Genomic DNA, 14,786 nt, shown 5'->3' with positions numbered 1-14,786 from the left:
CCTATGTACTTGGAAATTGTTGAAGATGATCATTGTCTGGCACTTGTGTGGTGCAAATTTTACTTGTCACTGAATAGCCCAAGCGGATAAAAGTGGGAACAGACTGCTTCAGTATATGAGGAGTTGTGAATGGTACTGAACAATGTGATGTATTTCTCTATTGCCTGTCCCAGGCTGTGTCTTCAACAACTGGCAAAGTTACGCAGTAGCGAATGAGGAAGATAGACACACATCACTTGTGAGGAGTGCCTTCTAAAGCTGCTGTTACTGAAATGCGTCTGAAATTCAGTCAAGTTCCTACGCAGGATTTACTGCAGGGTTTTTAGTAATTGTTTTTCTCCTGGCTCGTGATTCTTTGCTGCAGTTAATGCTGCTTAATTGCAAAGCCCACTTATGCGATTTGGTTTTATCCTCCATTAAGTTGCATATTCAGCCAACTAAAGCCAACAAATATGCAGTAATCTCATGAATGAGTGTACACATAAAATATGGAATCCCGGAATGCAGCTTGGGCCAGAAATCCCAAAACTGTTTTATTTTGCTGCTGTTGTTCCATCATGGGATGTCTGGAATTTCGAACGAACATATGAACATACAAATTAGGAGCAGGAGTAGGCCATTCGGCCCCTTTGAGCCTGCTCCACCATTTAATAAGATCATGGCTGATCTGATTGTGGCCTCGACTCCACTTTCCACCCTATTCCAATATCCTTTGACTCCCTTGTTAGTCAAGAATTTATCTACATCTGCCTTAAAAATATTCAATGATCCTGCAACTACCGCTTGCTGGGGAAGAGAGCTCCAAAGACTCAGGACCCTCTTGAGAGAATAAATTTCTCCTCATTTCCGTCTTTATTTTTAAAAACTGTATCCTCCAGTTCTAGTCTCTCCCACAAGGGGAAAACATCCTTTCAGCATCCACCCTGTCAAGGCCCCTTAGGATCTTATATGTTTCAATAAGATCATCTCTCATTCTTCTAAACTCCAATGCATACAGACCCAACCTGTCCAATTTTTCTTCATCCCCTCATCTCAGGTATCAGTCTGAACTGCCTCTAATGCAGTGATATCCTTTCTTAAATAAGGAGACCAAAACTGTACACAGTATGCCAGATGTGGTCTCACCATACCCTATACAACTGTTGCAAAACATCCCTGTTTTTATATTCCATTCCCCTTGCAATAAGTGGAAGTTAGATCTGACAGAATTACACATTTTCGAAAAATACACAGTACATTCTGGTAGAATTAGCTGCTGAGAGGCTGAATTTTCATTTTGGGGGCAGGAAACAGGAGCTGTGACTGTTTCCGGATCCCAAGTTTGCCCCCAGGGGAAAACAGTCAGTTGTTAGAATGTTGACCGGGGCGCCCCCTGAATTGGCAAGGAGACAGGTTCCCTGTCTAATTCAGGGTGGCAGGCAGGCTCTCGAAGCTGGAGGGTCAATCAGAGCCCTTGCAGCTTAATAAGAGCACCCGGCTTCAATGAATGGTAATTCACTGATAGGGCACTTCAACATGAAGGTGACTTCTCAACAACTTTATTAATACTTTAATTAAAAAATAGAAACAGCTGTCAGGACATCACTATGGGGAAGCGGGTAGGGAGATTCCCTCTATAGGGTGGCCTTTGGCTGCACCCACACCCAGGCAGGCAGGGAGGGCCGGTAGGCCTACTTGGAGCGCTGGCACCTCAGCCTGCCGTTGGGTGCCACCTCCAGGCAACTGAACTGCTCCATCACGTTGGGAAACTCCTGGGGGCGGGAAGCTCTGCTGGTCCCAAACCCACCTGCATGCCAGCCAGTGCCACTATTTTCGAGCCCAATTTGCCTCCATTCCCAACCTCAGCGGCACCTGAAATTCCTGCCACTTGTGTCCGCCCTTAAAAAGATGGGGATATGCAAATAAGTGCATAATAAGGGCCAAAGATGCTTTTTCCGAAATTCTACCATTTACACCAGGTTTACACTCGGGCTGTAGATGAGAGATGGTTATCTGAATGACATGTCAAAGCAGTAAGTGGTTGAGCGCACAGTCTCTGAACGTCCACAGACATTAGTGAAAACATCAGATTTGACTGAAGTGATTAGAAAGCGCTTTTCTCATTTGAACTGCACAGGAGGAATCCTGCAAGTTGCTTTTCAGTAGTTTCAGGCAGGGAAATCTACTGCTTCCCACATTCCTGTTATGTGAAAGGGTTGCCAACCCTCCTGGATTTCTCCAGAGTCTTCCAGAATTAAAGATCAGTCTCCCAGGTGTTCCTGCGAGCGACTCGAGTGAACAATCATTGGAGTATTTCCTTCTTCCACTTCACGCCAACCAGCTACACAACACAATGCTCCCAGATGCAGTATGGCCCTGAAACATAGCCACTCGAACCATCAAAACCATTCAATGGATGGAGTGCTTTCTGGAACGCAGAGGATTGTGGGTATTATTGTCCTCATTATTATTGACTGATTGTCATGATAATTAACCCATAGCAGGAGCATGGGGAAGGGCAGTTGCAAACAGGAGGCCATGTGGTTAAAAACCCCTGGGTATAGGGATTTGTCTCAGGCGGTGGCACTAAAGGGGCACTATCAGATCAGCTTCCTGTTAGACACGGCACCCAATATTGACTTACATTGCAATCACACATCAAGTACTGCATATAAACTGGCAGCTGAGCCAACAGCACCCAAGATACATTTCTGCCCCTCTCACCTTCTTTGCAATGATGCCATGGGATTGTTTACATCCATTTGGGAGAGCAGACAGGGTCTCCTTAATATCAGTTTAATATCTCATCTGAAAGAAGCCCAGCACTCCCCCAGTGTTACATTGCCATGTCAGCCTTGATTAATGTGCTCAAGTTGGACTAGAATCCACAATCTACTGACACAGAGGCGAGAGAGCGACCACTGAGCTACAGCTAACGCCAACTGTACCTGACCTGGCAGTGTTTGATGCTGACAGTAGTTAGAATGAAGTGGCAAGTTCCTCCATTCCTCAGTATTAATATCCTCATCTTGATCAGCTGAAACATTCATCTAAGAAAATGAAATCTTTTGTGTTGCTAAGCAATGGAACAGCTCTTTCCATTCTCAGTCAGCAGATTGAGACGTGTTGACTGCCTCCCAAATTCAGTGCCAAGTTTATCTGGAGCTAATTACTGTCAGTTGACATAAACTTTCAATGCAAGATATGCAACATTGGAGTTCATAAGTCTGAGATAGAGAGCATCAAAACAACAAATGTTTTCATTAAAGTCCTGTTATACTGGTCATAGATAATGGCCTCAGTCTAGAGAGGGTGAAACTATCACTTAACTTGTAGCAGCTCAGCGACATAGCAAGGAAGAACTCACAGGAAGCACATTTCAGAGGTTAAACGGGGGTTAAGCATCAGATCCCGTTATAGGAAGACCCGTTTCCATTCTCCCAACATAACATTGTACACTCATCACACTGACTATCAGCTGCATCTGCTGATGGCAAATGCTTGAATTCCTCTAAACCCGTGTGTGGCCACATTTGGGGGAGAAGGGAGAGCAATGGAGAACTTACAAGGGTGATAATCAGTGAGGGGAGAAGAGAAGAAGGCTACGGAAGGTATCTGCCAGCTGGTTCAACAAGAAGGCTGGCTGCCTCTGAAGTGTGGCAACGTTAGTTGTGTTTCACAAATGCTCCTTGCAGCTTGTGAGAATATGTTAAAGTGAATCCAGTGTCGCACCAGTATAAAATAGTTTTACTCCACTAGGTCACTGCAAGCATTAACCCTGAATCTAGGCAATGTTTCAAAAAAGAGAATGCATGACTCCTGGGGGAAACAGTGGCGTAGTGGTAATGTCACTGGACGAGTAATCCAGAGGTCCATGCTAATACCCTGGGGAGACAGGCTCAAATCCCACCATGGCAGCTGCTGGAATTTAAATTCAATTGATTCAAAACCTGGAATTGAAAGAAATTGTCATAACAACCCATCTGATTCAGTGATGCCTTTTAGGGAAGGAAATCTGCCACCCTTGCCTGGTTTGGCCCATATGTGAATCCAGACCCACAAAAATGCAGTCGACTGTTAACTACCCTCTGAAATGGCCTAGCAAGCTACTCAGTTCAAGGGCTATTATGGATGGGCAACAAATGCTGGCCTTGCCAGTGATGCCCACATCCAATTAAAGAATAAAAAAAAGGATTGGTTAAGTTCAATAGAAGACATGAGAAATTTTCAGCTGTCATTTTTGGGAGGCCAGATGAAGGGCTCCCCTGAGGCCGACAGGAAAACTACAGTCCTCTGCTGCCATGTTTGAGGCTCCCCCTCTGGGATCACCTCCCCCCGTAATCACCAAATTGACCTGCTGGTCACCTCAGCATGAAGACTGGGTGATTTCCCACCCTTTCCAAACAGCCAACTGCAGAAAGGCACTCATTTCCCGCTGCTGCTTGCTGCCAGGATTTGAGTGAAGTCTGGCACCGAGTCTGGTTAAGGTCTCCAGCCTGCACAGACCCAAAGCGCAGATGTGTCACATCTAGCAGAAAACCCCAGAGGAAATGGCAGTAAAGGCCGGAGAGCTGGCGGAATGGCTTCTTGTCCCATTACCTCGCACCCGTCTGCCCAGGAGCTATTGGAAAACAGGTGGTGAATGCTCAGAAAGTTGGCAGCACGAAGTCTGCAATGCCATCGGTTTGCCACCTCGCCACGGTCAATTCCATTGTTTCCCAGCAGTTTGACAGCTGTATTGCCTCTGGCAATATGCTCATTGTTTATCACACCTTCCAACATTTCCAGGGTGCCAACTACATTGCTGAACAGACACCGAAACCTGCACTTAGCTCATAATTTAGTTCGCTGGTGCATTGACCTGGAAGTTGGACCAGGTCAGTAAGACCATGACTGATGGAGCTTCATTAGGATCATATTGCAGGTGCCATGTGTGGCCCAGATGCAGCTTACCACCCACAGCAGGTAGAGCAAGATTGGCTGGATGGAATGCTGGTCCAGGGAGGTAGCGAGGAGGTAAACTACAGGAGTGGCTGGCATGAGCCTGAGGAGTTAATGTGGAACTGTGGTTGGGGGGAACACTCAGTAATTACATTTGGGTAAATATTTTTTACAAGCCTTGGTTCTTTGGTGGCAGCCTCCACTGTACTTTAAGGATCGCTGGGTAGACTGCAGGTAGACCAGGTAATCCAGAGCACAACAGACCAATGCTGGCTGTATTGAGGGCAAACCAAATTCTTGTTTGGATACTGAAACAGACGTTAAGCCCCTTGATAGCCAATAAGAGGCCTAAGGCCTGTGTTAGATGGACACTAGGCATGGCTCAAATGCACCTGAACCAATACAGGAACAAAGTGTTTCTGACACTGTACGTACGCAGGAGGTTGGCCTCCTAAATTTCACCTTTTTGCATCTGTTTTCCAGCTGGACTATGAAGGTAATAAGATCCAATTTCAGACCCATTCTGTTACATGTAAGACAAATGAAGGATTATAGTAGCTCAGAGCTTTGAGGATCCCAAAGCAGCTCCTGAATCTTTAGCAAATGTAGCTCCACCTTGCAAATAGCACCTTGGTGGAATCTTCATGTTCATAAAGGTTTTGATCAGGTTTAGAAGAGTGTGTCAGAAACTGTCTTCAGTTCCAGGGCCCAGGACCAGCTAGGCTGCCAACAGGGCTTTACTGAAATAATAGCGAATTATTTCAATGGTTAAATCCCTTTCAATGTGCTATTTTGCTTTGATAAAATCAAACACACAGATGAATGTGCAGTTTGGAACCTGCAATGCTGGAACCAGCAACATTTGGGACGTGACAGTTATAAACACCAGGAGGAGGGACACAGAAAACAAATACACTGAAGTACATGGAATATTTTTTTAAGACGGTTACACCAAAATCAGTTGCACATTTCAAACAAAAAGAATGATTCTCACTCCGGCGAGGTCACTGACATTTGTTAGATGTGGGCGTAACTGAAGGCTGGAGAGCCTGTGGGAGTGAAACGAAACTTTGTCAGAGGTACAAAATGAAGGGATAGACCTACTGTTACATAGCAAACCTGAATTACCTTTCCATTGAATCGATGGAGCTGTATCTGAGTAGATTGTTAGGGTGAGACTGTATCTGAGCTGGTTGTTGGCAGGAGGCTGTATCTGAGCAGGTGGTTGGTCGGAGGCTGTATCTGAGCAGGTTGTAAGTATGAGGCTGTATCTGAGTAGATTGTTATTATGAGGCTGTATCTGAGTAGATTGTTAGTATGAGGCTGTATCTGAGTAGATTGTGAGTATGAGGCTGTATCTGAGTAGATTGTTATTATGAGGCTGTATCTGAGCAGGTTGTTAGTATGAAGCTGTATCTGAGTAGATTGTTATTATGAGGCTGTATCTGAGCAGGTTGTTAGTATGAGGCTGTATCTGAGCAGGTTGTTAGTATGAAGCTGTATCTGAGTAGATTGTTATTATGAGGCTGTATCTGAGTAGATTGTTATTATGAGGCTGTATCTGAGCAGGTTGTTATTATGAGGCTGTATCTGAGTAGATTGTTATTATGAGGCTGTATCTGAGTAGATTGTTATTATGAGGCTGTATCTGAGTAGATTGTTAGTATGAGGCGGTATCTGAGTAGATTATTAGTATGAGGCTGTATCTGAGCAGGTTGTTAGTATGAAGCTGTATCTGAGTAGATTGTTATTATGAGGCTGTATCTGAGCAGGTTGTTATTATGAGGCTGTATCTGAGTAGATTGTTAGTATGAGGCGGTATCTGAGCAGGTTGTTAGTATGAAGCTGTATCTGAGTAGATTGTTATTATGAGGCTGTATCTGAGCAAGTTGTTATTATGAGGCTGTATCTGAGTAGATTGTTATTATGAGGCTGTATCTGAGTAGATTGTTAGTATGAGGCTGTATCTGAGCAGGTTGTTATTATGAGGCTGTATCTGAGTAGATTGTTAGTATGAAGCTGTATCTGAGTAGATTGTTAGTATGAGGCTGTATCTGAGCAGGTTGTTATTATGAGGCTGTTTCTGAGTAGATTGTTAGTATGAAGCTGTATCTGAGTAGATTGTTATTATGAGGCTGTTTCTGAGTAGACTGTTAGTATGAGGCTGTATCTGAGTAGATTGTTAGTATGAGGCTGTATCTGAGTAGATTGTTAATATGAGGCTGTATCTGAGCAGGTTGTTAGTATGAAGCTGTATCTGAGTAGATTGTTATTATGAGGCTGTATCTGAGTAGATTGTTAGTATGAGGCTGTATCTGAGTAGATTGTTATTATAAGGCTGTATCTGAGTAGATTGTTATTATGAGGCTGTATCTGAGTAGATTGTTAGTATGAAGCTGTATCTGAGTAGATTGTTATTATGAGGCTGTATCTGAGCAAGTTGTTATTATGAGGCTGTATCTGAGTAGATTGTTATTATGAGGCTGTATCTGAGTAGATTGTTAGTATGAGGCTGTATCTGAGCAGGTTGTTATTATGAGGCTGTATCTGAGTAGATTGTTAGTATGAAGCTGTATCTGAGTAGATTGTTAGTATGAGGCTGTATCTGAGCAGGTTGTTATTATGAGGCTGTTTCTGAGTAGATTGTTAGTATGAAGCTGTATCTGAGTAGATTGTTATTATGAGGCTGTTTCTGAGTAGACTGTTAGTATGAGGCTGTATCTGAGTAGATTGTTAGTATGAGGCTGTATCTGAGTAGATTGTTAATATGAGGCTGTATCTGAGCAGGTTGTTAGTATGAAGCTGTATCTGAGTAGATTGTTATTATGAGGCTGTATCTGAGTAGATTGTTAGTATGAGGCTGTATCTGAGTAGATTGTTATTATAAGGCTGTATCTGAGTAGATTGTTATTATGAGGCTGTATCTGAGTAGATTGTTAGTATGAGGCTGTATCTGAGTAGATTGTTAATATGAGGCTGTATCTGAGCAGGTTGTTAGTATGAAGCTGTATCTGAGTAGATTGTTAATATGAGGCTGTATCTGAGCAGGTTGTTAGTATGAAGCTGTATCTGAGTAGATTGTTATTATGAGGCTGTATCTGAGTAGATTGTTAGTATGAGGCTGTATCTGAGTAGATTGCTATTATGAGGCTGTATCTGAGTAGATTGTTATTATGAGGCTGTATCTGAGTAGATTGTTAATATGAAGCTGTATCTGAGTAGATTGTTAGTGTGAAGCTGTATCTGAGTAGATTGTTATTATGAGGCTGTATCTGAGTAGATTGTTAATATGAGGCTGTATCTGAGTAGATTGTTAGTATGAGGCTGTATCTGAGTAGATTGTTAGTGTGAAGCTGTATCTGAGGAGAATGTTATTATGAGGCTGTATCTGAGTAGATTATTAGTATGAAGCTGTATCTGAGTAGATTGTTAGTGTGAAGCTGTATCTGAGTAGATTGTTAGTACGAAGCTGTATCTGAGTAGATTGTTATTATGAGGCTGTATCTGAGTAGATTGTTATTATGAGGCCGTATCTGAGTAGATTGTTATTATGAGGCTGTATCTGAGTAGATTGTTATTATGAGGCCGTATCTGAGTAGATTGTTAGTATGAGGCTGTATCTGAGTAGATTGTTAGTATGAAGCTGTATCTGAGTAGATTGTTAGTGTGAAGCTGTATCTGAGTAGATTGTTATTATGAGGCTGTATCTGAGTAGATTGTTAATATGAGGCTGTATCTGAGTAGATTGTTATTATGAGGCTGTATCTGAGTAGATTGTTAATATGAGGCTGTATCTGAGTAGATTGTTATTATGAGGCTGTATCTGAGCAGGTTGTTAGTATGAAGCTGTATCTGAGTAGATTGTTATTATGAGGCTGTATCTGAGTAGATTGTTATTATGAGGCTGTATCTGAGTAGATTGTTATTATGAGGCTGTATCTGAGCAGGTTGTTAGTATGAAGCTGTATCTGAGTAGATTGTTAGTATGAGGCTGTATCTGAGTAGATTGTTATTATGAGGCTGTATCTGAGCAGGTTGTTAGTATGAAGCTGTATCTGAGTAGATTGTTATTATGAGGCTGTATCTGAGTAGATTGTTAATATGAGGCTGTATCTGAGTAGATTGTTATTATGAGGCTGTATCTGAGCAGGTTGTTAGTATGAAGCTGTATCTGAGTAGATTGTTAGTATGAAGCTGTATCTGAGTAGATTGTTATTATGAAGCTGTATCTGAGTAGATTGTTAGTATGAAGCTGTATCTGAGTAGATTGTTAGTATGAAGCTGTATCTGAGTAGATTGTTAGTATGAAGCTGTATCTGAGTAGATTGTTATTATGAAGCTGTATCTGAGTAGATTGTTAGTATGAAGCTGTATCTGAGTAGATTGTTATTATGAAGCTGTATCTGAGTAGATTGTTAGTATGAAGCTGTATCTGAGTAGATTGTTAGTATGAAGCTGTATCTGAGTAGATTGTTAGTATGAAGCTGTATCTGAGTAGATTGTTAGTATGAAGCTGTATCTGAGTAGATTGTTAGTATGAAGCTGTATCTGAGTAGATTGTTAGTATGAGGCTGTATCTGAGTAGATTGTTAGTATGAAGCTGTATCTGAGTAGATTGTTAGTATGAGGCTGTATCTGAGTAGATTGTTAGTATGAAGCTGTATCTGAGTAGATTGTTAGTATGAAGCTGTATCTGAGTAGATTGTTAGTATGAAGCTGTATCTGAGTAGATTGTTAGTATGAAGCTGTATCTGAGTAGATTGTTAGTATGAAGCTGTAACTGAGTAGATTGTTATTATGAAGCTGTATCTGAGTAGATTGTTAGTATGAAGCTGTATCTGAGTAGATTGTTATTATGAAGCTGTATCTGAGTAGATTGTTAGTATGAAGCTGTATCTGAGTAGATTGTTAGTATGAAGCTGTATCTGAGTAGATTGTTAGTATGAAGCTGTATCTGAGTAGATTGTTAGTATGAAGCTGTATCTGAGTAGATTGTTAGTATGAAGCTGTATCTGAGTAGATTGTTAGTATGAGGCTGTATCTGAGTAGATTGTTAGTATGAAGCTGTATCTGAGTAGATTGTTAGTATGAGGCTGTATCTGAGTAGATTGTTAGTATGAAGCTGTATCTGAGTAGATTGTTAGTATGAAGCTGTATCTGAGTAGATTGTTCGTATGAAGCTGTATCTGAGTAGATTGTTAGTATGAAGCTGTATCTGAGTAGATTGTTAGTATGAAGCTGTATCTGAGTAGATTGTTCGTATGAAGCTGTATCTGAGTAGATTGTTAGTATGAAGCTGTATCTGAGTAGATTGTTAGTATGAAGCTGTATCTGAGTAGATTGTTAGTATGAAGCTGTATCTGAGTAGATTGTTATTATGAAGCTGTATCTGAGTAGATTGTTAGTATGAGGCTGTATCTGAGTAGATTGTTAGTATGAGGCTGTATCTGAGTAGATTGTTAGTATGAAGCTGTATCTGAGTAGATTGTTATTATGAGGCTGTATCTGAGTAGATTGTTAGTATGAAGCTGTATCTGAGTAGATTGTTATTATGAAGCTGTATCTGAGTAGATTGTTAGTATGAGGCTGTATCTGAGTAGATTGTTAGTATGAGGCTGTATCTGAGTAGATTGTTAGTATGAAGCTGTATCTGAGTAGATTGTTATTATGAGGCTGTATCTGAGTAGATTGTTAGTATGAGGCTGTATCTGAGTAGATTGTTAGTATGAGGCTGTATCTGAGTAGATTGTTATTATGAGGCTGTATCTGAGTAGATTGTTAGTATGAGGCTGTATCTGAGTAGATTGTTAGTATGAGGCTGTATCTGAGTAGATTGTTATTATGAGGCTGTATCTGAGTAGATTGTTAGTATGAAGCTGTATCTGAGTAGATTGTTAGTATGAAGCTGTATCTGAGTAGATTGTTATTATGAGGCTGTATCTGAGTAGATTGTTAGTATGAAGCTGTATCTGAGTATAATTGTTAGTATGAGGTTGTATCTGAGTAGATTGTTATTATGAAGCTGTATCTGAGTAGATTGTTAGTATGAAGCTGTATCTGAGTAGATTGTTAGTATGAGGCTGTATCTGAGCACGTTTTTGGTATGAGGTTGTATCTGGTGTGTAGGAGTGAATCCTTGAATGAGTGCCATTATATTTCCACTTACCAATATTGTAATGAAGTGATTTTAGTTTATTGTGACGAATATGTGAGTAATTAAATACTTACATTTACTAGACAGTTTGTAAATTATCCATCTGGGAAATCTGAATTGGAAATATTTTGGGAAGCATTTTATGGGGTATAATGGACATTGAACATTAATTGAGAAAGCATGAAACATTGCCCATAATACAAGGATCAAGGGAAGAAGCAAAAGGAATTAAATCAGAGAGTAACAATTATAAGATGCTATGCATTTTTAAATTTATTCTCAGGATGTGGGCACCACTGGCAAGGCTGGCATTTACTGCCCATCCCTAGTTGACCTGAGGTGATGATGCCGGGCCTCCTTCTTGATAAATGTATCTTGCTGGGGCACTTCAGAGAGTAGGTAAGAGTCAACCATGTTCATTTGGGATTGGAGTCACAAATCAGCCCAGCCCAAGTAAGGAGTTTTAGTAAAATACAATCCAACAGCTTCATGGTCATTTTGACTGGTAACAGCTTTTTTAAATAATTGGATTAAAATTGTTAGGATGGGATTTGAACTCACATCTTCTAGATGTGTAGTACAGGCTTACTATTGTAATAACATAGAACTATACTACCACATGCATGCTTGTGATTAGCTTTCCAGTGCTGCAGGCACTCAGGTTTTATAGAGAATTAAGGGGGTTCTTTGATGCCTTATTGAACCTAATGTATTTCTATACTATCCAGATTGGGATAGTCCCAGGTTCAATTCTTACTTTCAGTGCTGTGTTGAATGATCTCAGCAACGGTGCCAGAACTTGCTGCAATAATGGCCTCATTGATCTGCATTAGGGAATTGAAAACTGCTCAGACCTCCTGCTCCTCATTGCCATTGAGTGACCACCATTGACAGTGCATATATGTGGGTCAGGTTTGGCTGTAATTCCCAACCCCCAGCTTCCTGTCCCATCCCCTCCCCGTGTCATTGGATAATACCTGCTGACACTCCTTGGCATTACTTGTACAATGACCACTTAAATACTGTATGACGACGAGAGCAGGCCAGAAGCTGGGTATTCTGCAGCGGGTAACTCACCTCCTGACTCCATCCTACAAGTCAGGACTGTGATGGAATACTCTCCACTTGCCTGGATGGGTTTAGCTCCAACAACACTCAAGAAGCTCAACACCATCCAGGACAAAGCAACCCATTTGATTGGCACCCTATCTTAAACAGTCACTCCCTCCACCAGTGGCAGCAATGTGTACAATGTACAAGATGCATTGCAGCAACGTGCCAAGGCTCCTGCGACAGCACCTTCCAAACCCGTGACATCCACCACCTAGAGGGACAAGGGCAGCAGACACATAGAAACACCACCAAGTTCCCCTGCAAGCCACATAGCATCCTGACTTGGAACTATATCACCGTTGCTTCACTGTCGCTGGGGGTGGGTTGGGGGTGGGGGTGGAGGTAGAAATGGGGTGGGTCATGACCCCGCCAATCATTTTAAGGTTGGCTAATTGTTAACTCCAATAGTGAACTCTGACTCAGAGCTCCCATTAAAGGTAACACATTGTGTCTGAATCTCAGCCTTGACTGAATCCAGATTTGCTTCTTCTCTATGGTTAGGATTCGCTGATTCTGACCTGGACCCCTAGATTCCGTGATTGTAATGGTGGTACTCATTCCTTGCAGCTTCGGAGATAGGCAACCATGAGCAACATCCTCCCATCAAATGGAGATTTTCCTGCGAGTAAGCCATTCATTAGAAATAGCTTAAAGTAATTGAATTACAGTGAATTAAGTTTAGATTCTACCTTCCACAATTATAAAGGTTAGCATTCCTTTTGAGGAAATTTTATGTTTTATTTCTACCTGTAACTAGCTGTCACATTTCCTTACACTGTAACAATGGTTACACTTCAGAAGCATTCCATTGGCTGTGGAGCTATATAGGACACCCTGAGGTCATGAAAGGTGCATATAAATGCAAGTCTTTATTTTCACATGCCTGTGGCTTTATAACATTTATTCTGAGAATGTCACAGGGTGCACCACATGAACTGAGGGAGCCACATAATCTTGAAATAGGTACTCAACTTGGCAGGGCAACAAGAGCTGTTCAGATCAGAGGCCTAAAGGAAGATCAGATACTGTGGATGTTTGATGTGAGAATCACAGGGGAACCTTGTGTGTCCGTATGACATGAGACACTGAAGGAACAGCATCAATGGGAGAACAGAGACTCACAGTAGCTGAGGGACAGAAGAATCTTCAGGGTGTTCAAACATTCCATGCCCCTCCCCACCCTAAGTTTTCTATGATTTATCCGCTCCATCACCAAGACCATCACCATCTACTTTCACCTCTGTAATATCCCTCATCTCCACCCTGCCTCAAACCCTCACAAAACCCTCATCCATGCTTTAGCTACTTCCAGACTCGACTATTCCAATGCACTCCTGGTCCACCATCCATTCTCCACCCTCTTGAGCTCATTCAAAACGCTGCTGCCCATGTCCTATCTCACGCCATGCTGGGAATCTTAACCCCTAAAAACAGGCGGGTTTACGTTGCGTGGGAGATAATCATGTTAAAAATCTGAATCCTAGCCTCAACCTTCTCACTTCTGGTTCCAACGGAGGTGGGATGTGAGGGTGAGCAGCCAATCCACTCCCAGGAAGCAGATTGGAAATGTAAATATTATAATGAGTCCGCATGCCTCATATTTCGTGCACCATTTTCAATTTAACTCCAGATGTTGGGAAACCCAGCATTGGTGCAATAGTTAGAGATGACCTTGGTTCAGGAGATCAGTATGTAGAATCGGTTTGGGTGGAGATGAGGAATAGTAGGGGAAAGAAGTCACTATTGGGAGTGGTCTACAGGCCCCCGATAGAATCATAGTGTTATACAGCACAGAAACAGGCCCTTTGACCCATTGTGTCTGTGCCGGCCATCAAGCATCTAACTATTCTAGTCCCATTTTCCAGCACTTGGCCCGTAGCCTTGTATGCTATGGCATTTCAAGATCTCATCTAAAAACTTCTTAAATGTTGTGAGGGTTCCTGCCTCAACCACCTCTTCAGGCAGTGCGTTGCAGATTCCAACCACCCTCTGAGTGAAAACATTTTTCCTCTAATCCCCTCTAAACCTTCTGCCCTTTCCCTTAAATCTACGCCCCCTAGTTATTGACCCCTCTGCTAAGGGAAAACGTTTCTTCCTATCTAACCTATCAATGCCCCTCATAATTTTGTATACCTCAATCAGGTCCCCTCTCAGCCTTCTCTGCTTTAAGGAAAACAACCCTAGCCTTTTCAGTCTCTCTTCATAGCTGAAATACTCCAGCCCAGGCAACATCCTGGTGAATCTCCTCTACACCCTCTCCAGTGCAATCACATCCTTCCTATAGCGTGGCGACCAAAACTGTACACAGTACTGCAGCTGTGGCCTAACTAGCATTTTATACAGCTCCATCATAACCTCCCTGCTCTTATATTCTATGCCTCGGCTAATAAAGGCAAATCCGATATGCCTTCCTAACCACCTTATCTACCTGTACTGCTGCCTTCAGTGATCTATGGACAAGTACACCAAGGTCCCTCTGACCCTCTGTACTTCCTAGGGTCCTACCATCCATTATATTCCCTTGCCTTGTTAGTCCTCCCAAAATGCATCACCTCACACTTCTCATGATTAAATTCCATTTGCCACTGCTCCGCCCATC

At 42.1% G+C, this 14,786-nt stretch overlaps 2 protein-coding genes across 3 annotated transcripts in view; one reads left to right on the top strand and one right to left on the bottom strand.

Annotated features, from left to right (window-relative positions):
- The window catches only part of LOC137351463 (uncharacterized), a 165,052-nt gene that overhangs the window by 3,521 nt on the left and 146,745 nt on the right, over positions 1-14,786 (top strand). The gene's annotated exons all lie outside the window — the stretch shown is intronic.
- palm1a (paralemmin 1a) overlaps positions 1-14,786 on the bottom strand; it is a 452,107-nt gene that overhangs the window by 341,679 nt on the left and 95,642 nt on the right. The gene's annotated exons all lie outside the window — the stretch shown is intronic.

Source organism: Heterodontus francisci, chromosome 36 (genome assembly GCF_036365525.1).
Source record: "Heterodontus francisci isolate sHetFra1 chromosome 36, sHetFra1.hap1, whole genome shotgun sequence".
In the NCBI taxonomy this organism is placed as follows: domain Eukaryota; kingdom Metazoa; phylum Chordata; class Chondrichthyes; order Heterodontiformes; family Heterodontidae; genus Heterodontus; species Heterodontus francisci.
Note: the sequence above shows the minus strand (reverse complement) of the source record. Positions and strands in the feature narration are given on the sequence as shown.